Raw genomic sequence first — 18,281 nt, 5'->3', positions numbered from 1 at the left:
CCCCCTCCCCTTGTCTCCCGCCCGCGCCGCTCAGCTCCCGCTGCTACAAGACTACAACTCCCAGCATGTCCTCACTGTAAGGGCATGCTGGGACTTGTAGTCTTGCAACAGCAGACAGATGGGAGTTGTGTGGCGCTGGGAGGTGAGAGGGGGGGATGTAAATCACTGCAGTGTCCCGGTAGCGCAGTGAGGGTAGCGGGGAGAAAGTATGTCGGAGCCCGGGCGGCAGTAGCTTTTCCTGCTCCATGTTGGAGCTGGAGTAAATTTAGTCAATTTTTATGGCCGTTGCGACAGTTTATTGCGCAACTGCGACTGTCTCAGTTAATAAATTCCTGACCACTGCAAGTAAAAACTGAAAACTTGCGTAAATTAAGCGGGAAATTTTTTTTTTACTTTCTAGCTCTTGCTAGGGAAAGTCGCACAATTTATAGGGTAGGCGCAATTGCGACAATTTTCCCCCAAAAATAGTCAGAAAAAAATGACAAAACCCCTTAGTAAATGCCTGTCTATAATACTGCTCCTATATACAAGAATATAACTACTATAATGCTGCCTCCTATATACAAGAATATAACTACTATAATACTGCCTCCTATATACAAGAATATAACTACTATAATACTGCCTCCTATATACAAGAATATAACTACTATAATACTGCTCCTATATACAAGAATATAACTACTATAATACTGCTCCTATATACAAGAATATATCTACTATAATACTGCCTCCTATATACAAGAATATAACTACTATAATACTGCCTTCTATATACAAGAATATAACTACTATAATACTGCCTTCTATATACAAGAATATAACTACTATAATACTGCTCCTATATACAAGAATATAACTACTATAATACTGCCTCCTATATACAAGAATATAACTACTATAATACTGCCTCCTATATACAAGAATATAACTACTATAATACTGCTCCCGTATACAAGACTATAACTACTATAATACTGCTCCTATATACAAGAATATAACTACTATAATACTGCTCCCGTATACAAGAATATAACTACTATAATAATGCTCCTTATATACAAGAATATAACTACTATAATTATCCTCCTATATACAAGAATATAACTACCATAATACCGCTCCTATATACAAGAATATAACTACTATAATACTGCCCTCTATATAAGATTATGACTACTATAATAATGCTCCTATGCACAAGTACATAACTACTATAATACTGCTCCTATATACAAGAATATAACTACTATAATACTGTCTCCTATATACAAGAATATAACTACTATAATACTGCTCCTATATACAAGAATATAACTACTATAATACTGCCTCCTATATACAAGAATATAACTACTATAATACTGCTCCTATATACAAGAATATAACTACTATAATACTGCTCCTATTTACAAGAATATAACTACTATAATATTGCTCCTATATTCAAGAATATAACTACTATAATACTGCTCCTATATACAAGAATATAACTACTATAATACTGCCCCTATATACAAGAATATAACTACTATAATACTGCTCCTATGTACAAGAATATAACTACTATAATACTGCTCCTATATACAGAAATATAACTGCTATAATACTGCTCCTATATACAAGAATATAACTACTATAATACTTCTCCTATATACAAGAATATAACTACTATAATACTGCTCCTATATACAAGAATATAACTACTATAATACTGCTCCTATGTACAAGAATATAACTACTATAATACTGCTCCTATATACAGAAATATAACTACTATAATACTGCTCATATATAGAAGAATATAACTACTATAATACTGCTCCTATATACAGGAATATAACTGCTATAATACTGCTCCTATATACAAGAATATAACTACTATAATACTGCTCCTATATACAAGAATATAACTACTATAATACTGCCTCCTATATACAAGAATATAACTACTATAATACTGCTCCTATATACAAGAATATAACTACTACAATACTGCTCATACATAGAAGAATATAACTAGTAATATTAGACCTATTTGGATACAATATAAGAGGCTCCGCACATTTTATGCTGCCCAGAGTTTATGTCCGGCCCCCTTTATCCACACAGAATGACCACCTGAGAATATTACTGCACTGTCTATATAACGGTATGGTGTGATTAACGGTTGGAAACATCATTGCGGTTGTACTAATATTTGGCCGCATGAAGGAATCACGTCTCCTATTATCTGCGGTACATTAATAATAAAGGAGCCTGCCTGTAAGCACCTGACATTTGGGAACAGCTTTCCTCATAAGTCTTTATAATTGAGAAACTATTTGGAATTTAATCGGACTAGAGAAAAGTCTGAGCCAGAAATGTTATATCATCCTGTAATGATTAGAGCAGACGAGAGTTCTCTGTATACAAGACTAATAAAGTTCTGAAACCAAAAGAAATAGATCTAAATGTATAGTAATTATGGGGAGATTCATCAAGGCCTGTGCTGAGGAGAGGTTGAGCAGTTGCCCATAGCAACCAATCAGATCGCTGCTTTCATTTCTCAGAGGCCTTTTCAAAAATGAAAGAAGTGATCTGATTGGCTGCTATGGGCAATATTATTGTATATAGTAGCAGTATTATAGTAGTTATATTGTTGTATATAGGAGCAGTATTATAGTAGTTATATTCTTGTATATAGGAGCAGTATTATAGTAGTTATGTACTTGTATATAGGAGCAGTATTATAGTAGTTATATTCTTGTATATAGGAGACAGTATTATAGTAGTTACATTCTTGTATATAGGAGCAGTATTATAGTAGTTATATTCTTGTATATAGGAGGCAGTATTATAGTAGTTATATTCTTGTATATAGGAGGCAGTATTATAGTAGTTATATTCTTGTATATAGGAGCAGTATTATAGTAGTTATATTCTTGTATATAGGGGCAGTATTATAGTAGTTATATTCTTGTATATAGGAGCAGTATTATAGTAGTTATATTCTTGTATATAGGAGCAGTATTATAGTAGTTATATTCCTGTATATAGGAGCAGTATTATAGTAGTTATATTCTTGTATATAGGAGCAGTATTATAGTAGTTATATTCTTGTATATAGGAGCAGTATTATAGTAGTTATATTCTTGTATATAGGAGCAGTATTATAGTAGTTATATTCTTGTATATAGGAGCAGTATTATAGTAGTTATATTCTTGTATATAGGGGCAGTATTATAGTAGTTATATTCTTGTATATAGGAGGCAGTATTATAGTAGTTATATTCTTGTATATAGGGGCAGTATTATAATAGTTATATTCTTGTATATAGGAGCAGTATTATAGTAGTTATATTCTTGTTTATAGGAGCAGTATTATAGTAGTTATATTCTTGTATATAGGAGGCAGTATTATAGTAGTTATATTCTTGTATATAGGGGGCAGTATTATAGTAGTTATATTCTTGTATATAGGAGCAGTATTATAGTAGTTATATTCTTGTATATAGGAGCAGTATTATAGTAGTTATATTCTTGTATATAGGAGCAGTATTATAGTAGTTATATTCTTGTATATAGGAGCAGTATTATAGTAGTTATATTCTTGTATATAGAGGGCAGTATTATAGTAGTTATATTCTTGTATATAGGAGCAGTATTATAGTAGTTATATTCTTGTATATTCTTGTATATAGGAGCAGTATTATAGTAGTTATATTCTTGTACATAGGAGGCAGTATTATAGTAGTTATATTCTTGTATACAGGAGCAGTATTATAGTAGTTATATTCTTGTATATAGGAGCAGTATTATAGTAGTTATATTCTTGTATATAGGAGCAGTATTATAGTAGGTATATTATTGTTTATAGGAGCAGTATTATAATAGTTATATTCTTGTATATAGGAACAGTATTATAGTAGTTATAGTCTTGTATATAGGAGGCAGTATTATAGTAGTTATATTCTTGTATATAGGAGCAGTATTATAGTAGTTATAGTCTTGTATATAGGAGGCAGTATTATCGTAGTTATATTCTTGTACATAGGAGGCAGTATTATCGTAGTTATATTCTTGTATATAGGAGCAGTACTATAGTAGTTATATTCTTGTACATAGGAGGCAGTATTATCGTAGTTATATTCCTTTACACAAACATCAGTACAATGCTAGTTAGTCTGTTATTATTGAAAACCCAAATGTCATAGAAATTGACTCCACTACTAATATTTAGCAGTGATTTAGATTTTCGGGGTACAAGCACTTGCCCCTTTGCACTGTGTTTTCTTGATGCGAGGACTCAGATTCACCTGTGTAGGTATCGACCTTCTTATTATCAGACATTTTATACTACATTTTCCCATTAAATATAAATCAGGGCAGTCATTATTTTACATTGACTTTCGCGATTGTCATGGAAACAATAAATCCAGTAGCTAAGTGGGCTACAAAACACATATTTTCGCAGGAAGATGGGGTTAGACGCATTTCTGATCTTAACCTCCGATGGAGAAGACTCATTACCCAGACTGTCTGGGCCAAGCGGCAGCGATGGGTGGAATGTGAATTGTTCTATTAAGTCTATGTATTAATTGTTGTATCTCTTGTATTCTTCTTCTCTGTAACCCCCAGGTGTCTGGAGGCTTTTATTATTGTAAAATTCTCATATGTAATATAGATTATTTTCTCATGCCGAGCAACAACAGATACAAAGGACTGGGACTAGTGAGACCTATAGCTTAAAGGGGTACTCCGGAAAGAAAGAAAACGTTTTTAAATCAACTGGTGCCAGAAAGTTTAACAGATTTGTAAATTACTTCTATTTAAAAACATTAATCCTTCCAGTACTTATCAGCTGCTCTATGCTCCAGAGGAAGTTATGTAGTTCTATCCAGTCTGACCACAGTGCTCTCTGCTGACACCTCTGTCCATGTCAGGAACTATCCAGAGTAGGACTGGTTAAGCTGGGTTCCCATTACGTCTTCTCTCATACGGGAGCGCAGACGGCAGGGGAGAGCTAAAAACTTGCGCTCCCGTATGCCTTTCTATGCGCTCCTGTATGTCATTCATTTCAATGAGCCGTCCGCAGTGAAACGTTCGGTCCAGTCGGCTCATTTTTGTACCGTATGCGCATTTACCATCGGACCTAAAACCGTGGTCAACCATGGTTTTAGGTGCGGGGAAAAAGCACATACGGGGCAGAAATGATCCGACCAGACCGAACTTTTCACTGCAGTCGGCTCATTGAAATTAATTACATACAGGAGTGCATAGAAAGGCATGCGGGAGCGCAAGTTTTTAGCTCTCCCCTGCCGTATGCGCTCCCGTATGGGGGAAAACGTAATGGGAAACCCAGCCTTACTCTGGGGATTTGCCTTTACTCTGGACAGTTCCTGATATGGACAGAGGTGGCAGCAGAGAGCACTGTGGTCAGACGGCAAAGAACTACACAACTTCCTCTGGAGCATAGAGCAGCTGATAAGTACTGGAAGGATTAAGATTTTAGATCAATTCGCCGGTCCAGACAGTCCCTGAAATGAGTCTTCTCCATCAGAGGTTAAAAAATCACAAGTAAATCTAACCTCATTCTCCTGTGAAAATGCGTGTTTTGTAGCCCACTTCGCTACTGGATTTATTGTTTCCATGACAATAGCAAAAGTCAATGTAAATTAATGACTGCCCTGATTTATATTAATGGAATAATGTAGTATAAAACATCTGACAATAAGAAGGTACCCCTTTAATTCAATTTTGTTTGTTTTTTTGTCGTGTTTTTCTTTTTCTTTCTTTTGATGAATAAAATGCTGGAACTATAGAATTATAGTGCAGCTCTAAGCTGTCCGGGCATGCTGGGAGTTGTAGTTTTGCAACAGTGTTTTCTAAACAGTGTGCCTCCAGCTGTTGCAAAACAACAACTTCCAGCATGCCCGGACAGCCGAAGGCTGTCCGGGCATGCTGTAAGTCGTTGTTTTGCAACAGCTGGAGGCACTCTGGTTGGGGGGACACTAGGATATATTGGGATAAGCCAACTGAGGGCCCCCATAAGCCATACTTGAATTGAATACAATGCTAGAATTTCAGTGAAGACTGACACACATGTTTAAAAATGAATAGGCGATACATGGGAGGAGCAATGAATATTGAAATGCCATTAATAATTAAATAAAACAATTCAGGGTTCATTTAAAGAGACGGGAATTTTATAAACTTCGGCGGCACAGAGAGCAATGTCTTGTCCGCAGTACATTCACAGCAGGACTCTGGAATGGTCCTTCTAGGAGTTTTTTGTATAATTGCATTGAGTCTACAAATATCTGCATCTTTACTGCCATCTAGTGGTAGATTAAAGCAGGACCGATTCTATGCTGCAAATTAACTACCAGAAGGATGAAAACTGTTTCTCTATCGTCAGCTGTCAGTCTCCATAAGGTGAAACCATACCGCACCCTTATACCCTGTCCTAGGCCCCTTTATTAGGTACACCGTGCTATTACAGAGTCAGAACCCCTTTTGCCTTCATTCTTCGTGGAATACTTTCTACAAGGTGCTGGGAACATTCCTCAGAGACATGATGACATCACACAGTTCCTCTAAATGGACATGATGACATCACACAGTTCCTCTATATGGACAGGATGACATCACACAGTTCCTCCTTATGGACATGATGACATCACACAGTTCCTCCATATGGACATGATGACATCACACAGTTCCTCCATATGGACATGATGACATCACACAGTTCCTCCATATAGACATGATGACATCACACAGTTCCTCCATATGGACATGATGACATCACACAGTTCCTCCATATGGACATGATGACATCACACAGTTCCTCCATATAGACATGATGACATCACACATTCCTCCATATGGACATGATGACATCACACAGTTCCTCTATATGGACATGATGACATCACACAGTTCATCCATATGGACATGATGACATCACACAGCTCCTCCATATGGACATGATGACATCACACAGTTCCTCCATATGGACATGATGACATCACACAGTTCTTCTATATGGATATGATGACATCACACAGTTCCTCCATATGGACATGATGACATCACACAGTTCCTCCATATGGACATGATGACATCACACAGTTCATCCATATGGACATGATGACATCACACAGTTCCTCCATATGGACATGATGACATCACACAGTTCCTCCATATAGACCTGATGACATCACACAGTTCTTCTATATGGACATGATGACATCACACAGTTCCTCCATATAGACATGATGACATCACACAGTTCCTCCATATGGACATGATGACATCACACAGTTCTCCACATAGACATGATGACATCACACAGTTCTCCATATGGACATGATGACATCACACAGTTCCTCCATATGTGTTACGCCTAGCGCTCCGGGTCCCCGCTCCTCCCCGGAGCGCTCACGGCGCCTTTCTCCCTGCAGCGCCCCGGTCAGTCCCGCTGACCGGGAGCGCTGCACTCTCATGGCCGTCGGGGATGCGATTCGCACAGCGGGACGCGCCCGCTCGCGAATCGCATCCCAGGTCACTTACCCGTCCCGGTCCCCTGCTGTCATGTGCTGGCGCGCGCGGCTCCGCTCTCTAGGGCGCGCGCGCGCCAGCTCTCTGAGACTTAAAGGGCCAGTGCACCAATGATTGGTGCCTGGCCCAATTAGCTTAATTGGCTTCCACCTGCTCCCTGGCTATATCTAATCTCCTCCCTTGCACTCCCTTGCCGGATCTTGTTGCCTTGTGCCAGTGAAAGCGTTTAGTGTGTCCAAAGCCTGTGTTACCTGAACTTCTGCTATCCATCCTGACTACGAACCTTGCCGCCTGCCCCGACCTTCTGCTACGTCTGACCTTGCCTCTGCCTTGTCCTTCTGTCCCACGCCTTCTCAGCAGTCAGCGAGGTTGAGCCGTTGCTAGTGGATACGACCTGGTTGCTACTGCCGCAGCAAGACCATCCCGCTTTGCGGCGGGCTCTGGTGAAAACCAGTAGCCTCTTAGAACCGGTCCACTAGCACGGTCCACGCCTATCCCTCGCTGACACAGCGGATCCACAACCCGTAAGCCGAATCGTGACAATATGGACATGATGACATCACACAGTTCCTCCATATGGACATGATGACATCACACAGTTCCTCCATATGGACATGATGACATCACACAGTTCCTCCATATGGACATGATGACATCACACAGTTCCTCCATATAGACATGACGACATCACACATTTCCGCCATATAGACATGATGACATCACACAGTTCCTCCATATGGACATGATGACATCACACAGTTCCTCCATATGGACATGATGACATCACACATTTCCTCCATATGGACATGATGACATCACACAGTTCCTCCATATGGACATGATGACATCACACAGTTGCTGTAGATTTGTCGGATCCATGATGAGAATCTCCAGTTTCACCACATCCCAGCGGTGATCTATAGGATGATCTGGTGACTGTGGAGTCCACTAGAGTCATGTGACCTCATTGTCCTCTGTGAGATGATGTCATGTGACCTCATTGTCCTGTATGAGATGATGTCATGTGACCTCATTGTCCTGTATGAGATGATGTCATGTGACATGGGGCATTATCCTGCTGGAAGTATCATCAGAAGATGGGTCCACTGTGGTCATAGAGGGATGGACATGGTCAGTAACAATACTCAGGTCGGCTGTGGGGTTTATACCAGGATCAATTGGTACTAAGGGGCCAAAGTGCCCAGAAAATGTCCCCCGCACCATTACTCTGAATTACTCTGAATGTCACAGCCGGAATGGAGACTCCTCAGACCAGACAACGTTCTTCCATCTTCCATTATCCAGTTTTGGTTCCTGTGTGAATTGTAGCCTCAGTTTCCTGTTCTTAGCTGACAGGAGTGGCCCCCGGTGTGGTCTTTTGCTGCTGTAGCCCATCTGCTTCAAGGTTAAACATGTTGTGCGGTCAGAGATGGTATTCTGTATACCTTGGTCTGTGGTTATTTAAGTTACTATTGCCATTATGTCATCTCGAACCAGTGCGCCCATTCTCCTCTTACATCATCAAGGCATTTTCCTCCACACAACTGCCGCTCACTGGATATTCTCTCTTTTTTGGACCGTTCTCTGTAAACCCTAGAGATGGTTTTGTGTTATAATCCCAGTAGGTCAGCAGTTTGTGTAATACTCAGACCGGCCCGTCTGGCACCAACAATCATCATGACACGTTCAATGTCCCTTAAGTCCCCTTTCTTCCATATTCTGATGCTTTCTTCAGCAAGTTGTCTTGATCATGTCCACATGCCTAAATGCAATGAGCTGCTGCAAAACTACAAATTCCAGCAACACTGCTCTAGCGCCACCTATATGTAGTTACCATATCTTCTAATCCCATTTTATAATAAAATGGTCTTGGTTAATGGCACGGTGGGAGTTATAGTTTTGCAACAGCTTAAAGGGGTACTCCGCTGCTCAGCGTTTGGAACAAACTGTTCCGAATGCTGGAGCCGGTGTCGGGAGCTCGTGATGTCGTAGCCCTGCCCCCTCATTACATCACGCCCGCCCCCTCAATGCAAGTCTATGGGAGGGGGCGTGACAGCCATCACGCCCCCTCCCATAGACTTGCATTGAGGGGGCGGGACGTGACATCATGAGGGGGCGGGGCTATGGTGTCACAAGGCCCGGTGTTCAGAACAGTTTGTTCCAAACGCTGAGCAGCAGAGTACCCCTTTAAGGGCCACAGGTAGTGGAGCATAGTATATAATGTATATTAATTGTAGACTGGGTCTATAGGACTTTCTCCTATTGATAAGCCAAGGGATGGTGGGTCATAAACATACGGCGCGCATCCTCCATGATTATCAGAATCAGGAGAACAGGAATTACCATAAGACGTCCGGATCTATAAGGTCAGTCAGTAGATACCTGGCTGGGGATAGTGAGGCTTCCATATTGAGCTCTGCTATATATAGCGGGTGATCTCCGCCCCAGTAATGAAGTCGGACTGTATCCCAATGATCTACTGCGCAGCGAGGTCACGATTTATTATACCGCCTGGGAATTAATTACAAAAGGGGTGACAAGGGACTAGCTAAGGATGAGGACCCCACCTACACCGAGGGACTCTGACTTTGGGGACCTCATCACAAGGTAACGGGTGCAATCCGGTGCCGGGACACCACAGGTGCTTTGTCTATGGGGTGGTGCATCAAAGAGCCAAGGGCTTGGTGGGCAGCAGTGAGGCTGCCTGGCCGCTGGGTCATTCCCCCTGTGGGCTTGGTGTCATGGAGGCAGCGGCCACCGCCCGGCGCTACGCCAGTGTCAGGTTAGGGACCCACTCTGGCTAGGTGGCCTTGACGTGGCGAGTGGACTTGTACTTTTTGATCAAAATGTATAATAACAACCTGTTAGTGTTTGAATTTATGCTGAGAAGCAAGTAGATCAAAATACAAATGGTGGGTGTGCGGCTGTGTTTCTCTCTCTGTGTTCTACCCTGCACAGCGTTGAGACTATGGGGGGAGATTTATCAATATGTGTCTGTGTGCAGCCACTTTACAGCCTTTATTCTTTGCTGTGTTTTTGGCTCATGTGCGCCAAATTGATCAAAACAGCGATCAGAGATTGATAAATTTAGCAAAAATAAAAAATCCCCTCAAAACTTGCTGCAGAGTGGTATTGTTTTAAAGGGATACTCCGGTGAGAAAAATGTTTTTAAATCAACTGGTGCCAGAAAGTTATACAGATTTGTAAATTACTTCTATTAAAAAAAATCTTAATCCTTCCAGTACTTATCAGCTGCTATATGCTCGTCAACCAAAGCGCATGTGCATAGCAGCGTTCAGGCAGGTGAAGGCGGGCAAGGACGCCGGGAGACCCAGCGTGTAGATCTCCCGGCGTCCTTGCCCGCCTTCACCTGCCTGAACGCTAAACGCTGCTATGCACATGCACTTTGGTTGACGAGTAGTGTTGCTCGCGAATATTCGCACTTCGAATATTATTCGCGAATATCGCATATTCGCGAATTCGTGAATTTCGCGAATATAGCGCTATATATTCGTAATTACGAATATTCGTTTTTTATTTATTTTTTTCTTCACAGTACACATCACAGTGATCACCCCTCTCTGCTTCCAGCTTGTGTGGTGTAAAGAAGGCTGTAATACTACTGTGTGAGACTGGCGTGCAAAAATTCGCATATGCGAAAATTCGCTATGCGAAAATTAGCAAATGTCAATTTTCGCATATGCGAATGTTCACATATGTTAATTTTAGCATACGCGAAAATAAAACGAGAATATAACGAATATGCGAATATTCGCGAATATATGACGAATATTCGTCCATATATTCGCGAATATTTGCGAATTCGAATATGGCCTATGCCGCTCAACACTATTGACGAGTACAAAATAAAGTCATCCATGCAAGTCCATCTTTGGGGTGAGTGCCATCATTTCTCCTTCATTGCCATGTTGGTAGAATTCCTTCTTTTTCTGCAAGATTGAGCACCACCCTTAGGACTGTATCCACACTATACCTGTCTCACAGACGCATGTTCACGCTCAGCACAGCAGTGCCGGATATTGTTTCTACTTGGATAATTTACAAATCTGTTTAAAGGGGTACTCCATTGGATAACATTTTTTTTATTAACTAGTGCCAGAAAGTTAAACAGATTTGTAAATTAAAGTTCATAAGATAGAAGCAGAGTCTGTTCGGCACAGCCACAGGATACTCCGGGTCCACTCTTAGTGTCCTCTCAGGGGCAAACAGTAATGTGAACAGAGACCAATTGTCCAATGTGTAGTGGTGCAACCAAATAGAGCACAAAGCGCGTTGCAAAATCCACAAAGTGAGAAAAATAGATGCGCTCACCACTCCAAGCACGGTACAAAATAGGACTTTTATGCGGACACCAGACACAGGGACGCCATGGCAAGTGTATGGGGAGAAGAATGCAGGACGCCGCCAACAGACAGGTTGCAGCCGTTTCACCCACGCATGCGGGCTTCTTCAGTGGTTCTTCTTCTTTCAGCTCCTGAGCCCGCGTCATAGAAGCGGAGCGGGACAAGGGCATACAGATATGCCCTTCATCCTCAAAGCATACCTGTAAGATCCCCCCCCCCCAAAAAAAAAAAACTAACTGTTTTATGTTGTTCATTACCTCATCCTGATCTTGTACACCTAATTTTGATGTGTCTATGACCTATATTTCTCCCTAAATTACCTTTACTTACCATCATGGACAGGTTTCTGTCCATGCAGAGGCGTGGGGCGTGTCCCTCTCTTCTCCTCACTGTGATGACTCCTCCCCCTCCCTCACTCTGCTCTGACTCACAGAGGGCCCTGGACCTGCCTGCAGCCCTGTCAATCACTCATGCTGTCCATGACATGTCGATGACCACTGGACACTGCAGGACTGGTATGTGTCCCAGGAGGCAGGGGGACCCTAGTGGCCACTTTTATGACTGCCTTTTTTGGTATGAAATACTGAAAACTTTCAGATGAAAGCAATTGCAAAACATATTGGCCCAGATTTATCAAACTGTGTGAGAGAAAAAATTGAGCGATTTTTTTCATAGCAACCAATCACAGCTCAGCTAATGAGCTGAGGTAAAGTGAAAGCTGAACTGTGATTGGTTGCTATGAGAAAATCACTCTATTTTTTCTCTCACACAGTTTGATAAATCTGGGCCCTGGTTTTTGCATGCTTTATAACATATCAAAAGTTATTGTATCTGCCAGTGCCCATTTAAGGTGTTAAAGGGACAGTGACTAAATCACCGTTCTTCTGGCTAAAAATCTGTAACATTCCAAGCTATGCCAAAGCAACTGTATCATTGGAATTGCACCTGAAGTTTGAGTAAAGTTTCATGGAATCCTAGTCTCCAGAGGTCTCATCCCTGCACTTTGCATAAGGTAACAGCTTCCTTGACAAAAAGATTTTTGACAAGTCATACGAAACATTGAGCTAGCTTCACCACCCTGTCATTTCAGTTAAAGAACTACAACTCCCAGCTATCCTGCACCATTACTACTAACATTCCCTAGTCTTACTCCCTAACATCTGTTATCCTGTTCCCTTGTTCCTTCTAAGCTAGAAAGCAAGGAGTTAAAACTTCAACCTAATGAGGTGACTGAGCCTAATAACAGATTCACCTGTCTGCAGGGTCTGGAATTTTAAAGGGTACGCCAGAAAATCTCTTATCCCCTATCCATAGGATAGGGGACAAGATGTCTGATCACAGGGGTCCCGCCACTGGGGACCCCTGCAATCTCTGGGCCGGCAGTGACAGCGTCCGGAACACAGAAGCTTGAAGCTAACGTGTTTGTGACGCCAGGCCCCCTCAATTCATGTCCATGTCCGGAGTTCGCTCCGTGCACCGGATGACTGGTGTTCCGCAGTGGAGATCGCAGGGTTCCCCAGCGGCGGGACCCCCGCAGTTAGACATCTTATCCCTTATTCTTTGGATAGGGGATGAGATGTTTTCCGGCGGAGATCCCCTTTAAACTCTAACATTTCCAGAGCACATAGCTTAGAACAGTGTTTCCTAACCAGTGTTCCTCCAGCTGTTGCAAACTACAACTCTGTTGCAGTTTTAAAACAGCTAGAGGCAAACTGGCTGGGAAATGCTGACTTAGAGGGAGCGGTGCTGTGATAACTTCTTGCATCTACCTTTAGGTGGCGCCATAAACCACAGAATTTTATTTTTAATGCTATCACAGCTCATTTTCACAACCAACCTAAATTCATTGAATGAACATATAGAGCGGTGTTTGACAACCAGGGTGCCTTCAGCTGCTGGAAAACTACAACTCCCAGCATGCTGGGGGTTATAGTTATGCAACAGCTGGGGACACCCGGTTGGGAACCACTGATATAGACAGCACAAATCTCCCTCAACTCATGAAAGTTTGCTACAATGTATCAGTGCAGCCTGCAGTGTAGAATATCTCACAAGCCAAGACTGGATGCAACTGTAACAAACCCTCAGTTGTGAATGTTAACATTTTCAGCCTTTGCATGGGATGGCTGTCAGGGCATGCTGGGAGTTGGAGCTGGGGAATACTAGTGTTGTCAGGTTTAGGGCATGATGAGAGTTGTAGTTTTTGCAACAGCTGGAGAGCTACCTGTTGGGTGAGACTGATCTAGTCAGGTCTAGGGCATGATAGGAGTTGTAGTTTTGCAACAACTGGAAAGCCACAGACTTGGGAATACTAGTGTAGTCAGATATAGGGAACGATGGGAGTTGTAGTTTTGCAATAGCTAGAGATCCACATGTTGGGGATGGGGAATACTACTGTATACAGGTCTAGGGCATGATGAGAGTAGTAGGTTTGAAACAGCTAGAGAGCCACAGGTTGGGGAATACTACTGTACTGTGGTCTAAGGCAAAATGAGAGTAGTAGTTTTGTGGCAGCAGAAGAGACACAATATTGGGGAACACTGATCTACGATATGATGAGAACACTAGTGTAGTCAGATCTAGGGCATGATAGGAGTTGTAGTTTTGTAACAACTGGAAAGCCCCAAACTTGGGAATACTAGTGTAGTCAGATCTAGGGAACGATGAGAGTTGTAGTTTTGCAACAGCTAGAGAGCCACGTGTTGGGGAATATGCACAATGTAGAAACCTGTGAAGCAATTACTCCTAGGGGCGGCGCAGGTCACTAGTAGTGCCGGGTTTACCTTTACATGCACACGTGTTGGGGAATACTACTGTACGCAGGTCTAGGGCATGATGAGAGTAGTAGTTTTGAAACTTAGAGAGACACAGGTTGGGGAATACTACTGTACTGTGGTGTAGGCAACGGTCAAGTCCTGGGGGGGGGGGGGGGGGGGGGGGGGGGAATGAGAAAACTCACCCAAGATTTCCAGTCAAGGGCTAATGGGAACTGTGTTTCTGTCATAGAAAAAGTGCAGGAACTCAGTTCCCACGGGTTCCTGCAGGACTTGAGCCCTGGGTCTAGGGCATAATTAGCGTAGTAGTTTTGTAGCAGTAGGAGAGACACAGGTTCGGGAACACTGATCTATTTAGGTTAAGGACATGATGAGAACACCAGTGTAGTCAGATCTAGGGCATGATAGGAGTTGTAGTTTTGGAGAGCCACAAGTTGGGGAATAATGATTTAGTCAAGTCTAGGGCTTGACGGAAGTTGTAGTTTTGCAACAGCTAGAGAGCCACAGCTTGGGGAATGCTAAGGTAGTCAGGTCTAGGGCATGATGGGAGTTGTAGTTTTGCCACAGCTTGGGGAACACTGACATACAAAGTACATTAGAAAGTTGGAATAAATTGTTTTCATTTAACATATCTTTATTTTTTATTAAAAAAATAAATAAAAAATAAAAAAATATATATATACATATATATAGTATATATATATATATATATATATATTAATGGTTGCTAAACAGTGGGGCACATAGGGGAAATAGTAAGTGACTTGGGACATGAAATTTTCCCAACTGACCACTAGAGGACAGTATTGCTATTGCCTAGAGAAATATGAGCAGCATCATGAACATCAGGGGTAGTTATATATATATATATATATATATACTTTTATATAAACAGGTTTACTATTACTAATAAAGTGTATCGAATGACAGTGGATTTTTTTATTTTATTTTATTCGATGTGTCATTCTGTGAAAACCAATCTGTCGTCTTTTAAGGGAATACAGAATTTCCAGACCTGTTGCGCTTCCCGAACCGAGAGTCTCTATTTATGGCAATGCAGCAAAAACAAGGGATAAGTATGGTATCTGTTCATTGGAGGGATATATATATATATATATATATATATATATATATATATATATATAGGGTCATCGGGATATGGCTCACTGGGGGTCGCTGTTGCAAAACTACAACTCCCATCATGCCCTGACAGCCGCAGGCTGTCAGGGCATGATGGGAGTTGTAGTTTTGCAACAGCAGGAGATGACTGCTTTATGGCGTGTATAAAATCAGCAGCAGTAATTGTAAGAGTCTCATTGTTGCCCATAGCAACCAATCAGCGCTCAGCTTTCATTTTTACCAGTGCGGTATGAGAAATGAAAGCTGAGCTGTGATTGGTTGCTATGGGCAACAGATAGAATCTAACTATAAGGGCCTGTTCACACTGTGAGGGAAATGTCCTTGCAGAAATCTTCTTTCTGCTCCATAGTCCCAGGACAGCTTGATAAATTTCCCCCAAAATATTCGCCAAAGTCCCCTCCGATGTCCATTTGTGCCACAACATTAATTAAAGGGGGTACTCCGGTGGAAAACTTTTTTCTGGTGCCAGAAAGTTAAACAGATTTGTAAATGACTTCTATGAAAAAATCTTAATCCTTCCAGTACTTATTAGCTGCTGAATACTACAGAGGAAATTCTGTTCTTTTTAGAACACAGAGCTCTCTGCTGACATCACGACCACAGTGCTCTCTGCTGACATATCTGTCCATTTTAGGAACTGGCCAAAAAGAAAATGATTTCCTCTGTAGTATTCAGCAGCTAATAAGTACTGGAAGGATTAAGATTTTTTTAATAGACGTTATTTACAAATCTGTTTAACTTTCTGGCACCAGTTGATTTAAAAAAAAAAAAAAAAAAAAAGTTTTCCACTGGAGTACCCCTTTAACCTGCCATGATGACTATACTGACCTTATTGTATGCCAGGGTTTCCAAACCAGGGTGACTCCAGCTGTAGCAAAACTACAACTCCCGGTAAGCCAGGAGTTGTATTTTTGCAACAGCTGGAGGCACTCTGATTGGGAAACATTGTCCTCTACTATGGACTATGGATTTTTTAGGCGGGGTTCACACTAGCCAAATATTTTTTGCATTGGTATCACAGCCACAAGTCCCAACACATCTAACTCAAGGCCGCAGTTTTGCCAAGTATTGCAGCCATAGTACGGACGCATAAAAATGAGCCCATATTAGGCTATTGTGTACATTACCTCGGTCTGGGGAAAGTTGTTACTATTTAGTTTCTCCCATTTTAATTATTATTTTATAGAATTTTTTTATGCTGAGAATTTGTTTTTAAATTGAAAAAGTAAAAAATATGAATATATAAACATATGTGTGTGTGTGTGTGTGTGTATATATATATATAATTGTTTGTTTTTGACTTTTTTTTTATTGAAACATATATAAATTATTTATATACATATATATATATATATATATATATATATACATAAAAAATTCTATAAAATAATAATTAAAATGGGAGACACTAAATAGGTTTTTGGGGGGATAGACATGTTTTTTTTTTAGTTTTGTTTTTTAACACTTACATTTTTTTTAAAGTGTACCTGTCGTCAACAAAAACTTTTCATATAATGTAGATAATAACATTATATGTATATTTGTAGTATACATTGGTTAAAAAAAAATTGTATATTTTTGGGTGAAAAAATGCTGTCCCTGCAGCTATTGCCTGTGTGTCTCTGTGAGGAGTCCAAATACAGGAAGTGAGGACAGGACAAGACGGGATCTGTGCAGACTCCTGGCTTGTCAATCATCCTCATGTGTGAGCCCTGCTTGTCCTCAGTGTACAGAGCCCTGCTTGTCCTCAGTGTACAGAGCCCTGCTTGTCCTCAGTGTACAGAGTCCTGCTTGTCCTCACTGCACAGAGCCCTGCTTGTCCTCAGTGTACAGAGCCCCGCTTGTCCTCAGTGTACAGAGCCCTGCTTGTCCTCAGTGTACAGAGCCCTGCTTGTCCTCAGTGTACAGAGCCCTGCTTGTCCTCAGTGTACAGAGCCCCGCTTGTCCTCAGTGTACAGAGCCCCGCTTGTCCTCAGTGTACAGAGCCCCGCTTGTCCTCAGTGTACAGAGCCCTGCTTGTCCTCAGTGTACAGAACCCTGCTTGTCCTCAGTGTACAGAACCCTGCTTGTCCTCAGTGTACAGAGCCCTGCTTGTCCTCAGTGTACAGAGCCCTGCTTGTCCTCAGTGTACAGAACCCTGCTTGTCCTCAGTGTACAGAGCCCTGCTTGTCCTCAGTGTACAGAACCCTGCTTGTCCTCAGTGCACAGAACCCTGCTTGTCCTCAGTGCACAGAGCCCTGCTTGTCCTCAGTGCACAGAGCCCTGCTTGTCCTCAGTGTACAGAGCCCTGCTTGTCCTCAGTGTGCAGAGCCCCCTGCTTGGCCTCAGTATACAGAGCCCTGCTTGGCCTCAGTGTGCAGAGCCTCCTGCTTGTCCTCAGTATACAGAGCCCTGCTTGTCCTCAGTGTACAGAGCCCTGCTTGTCCTCAGTGTACAGAGCCCCGCTTGTCCTCAGTGT

This window comes from Hyla sarda, chromosome 8 (assembly GCF_029499605.1).
Source record: "Hyla sarda isolate aHylSar1 chromosome 8, aHylSar1.hap1, whole genome shotgun sequence".
Lineage (NCBI taxonomy): Eukaryota > Metazoa > Chordata > Amphibia > Anura > Hylidae > Hyla > Hyla sarda.
The sequence above is the reverse complement of the archived record's forward strand: the minus strand, read 5'-3'. Positions refer to the sequence as shown.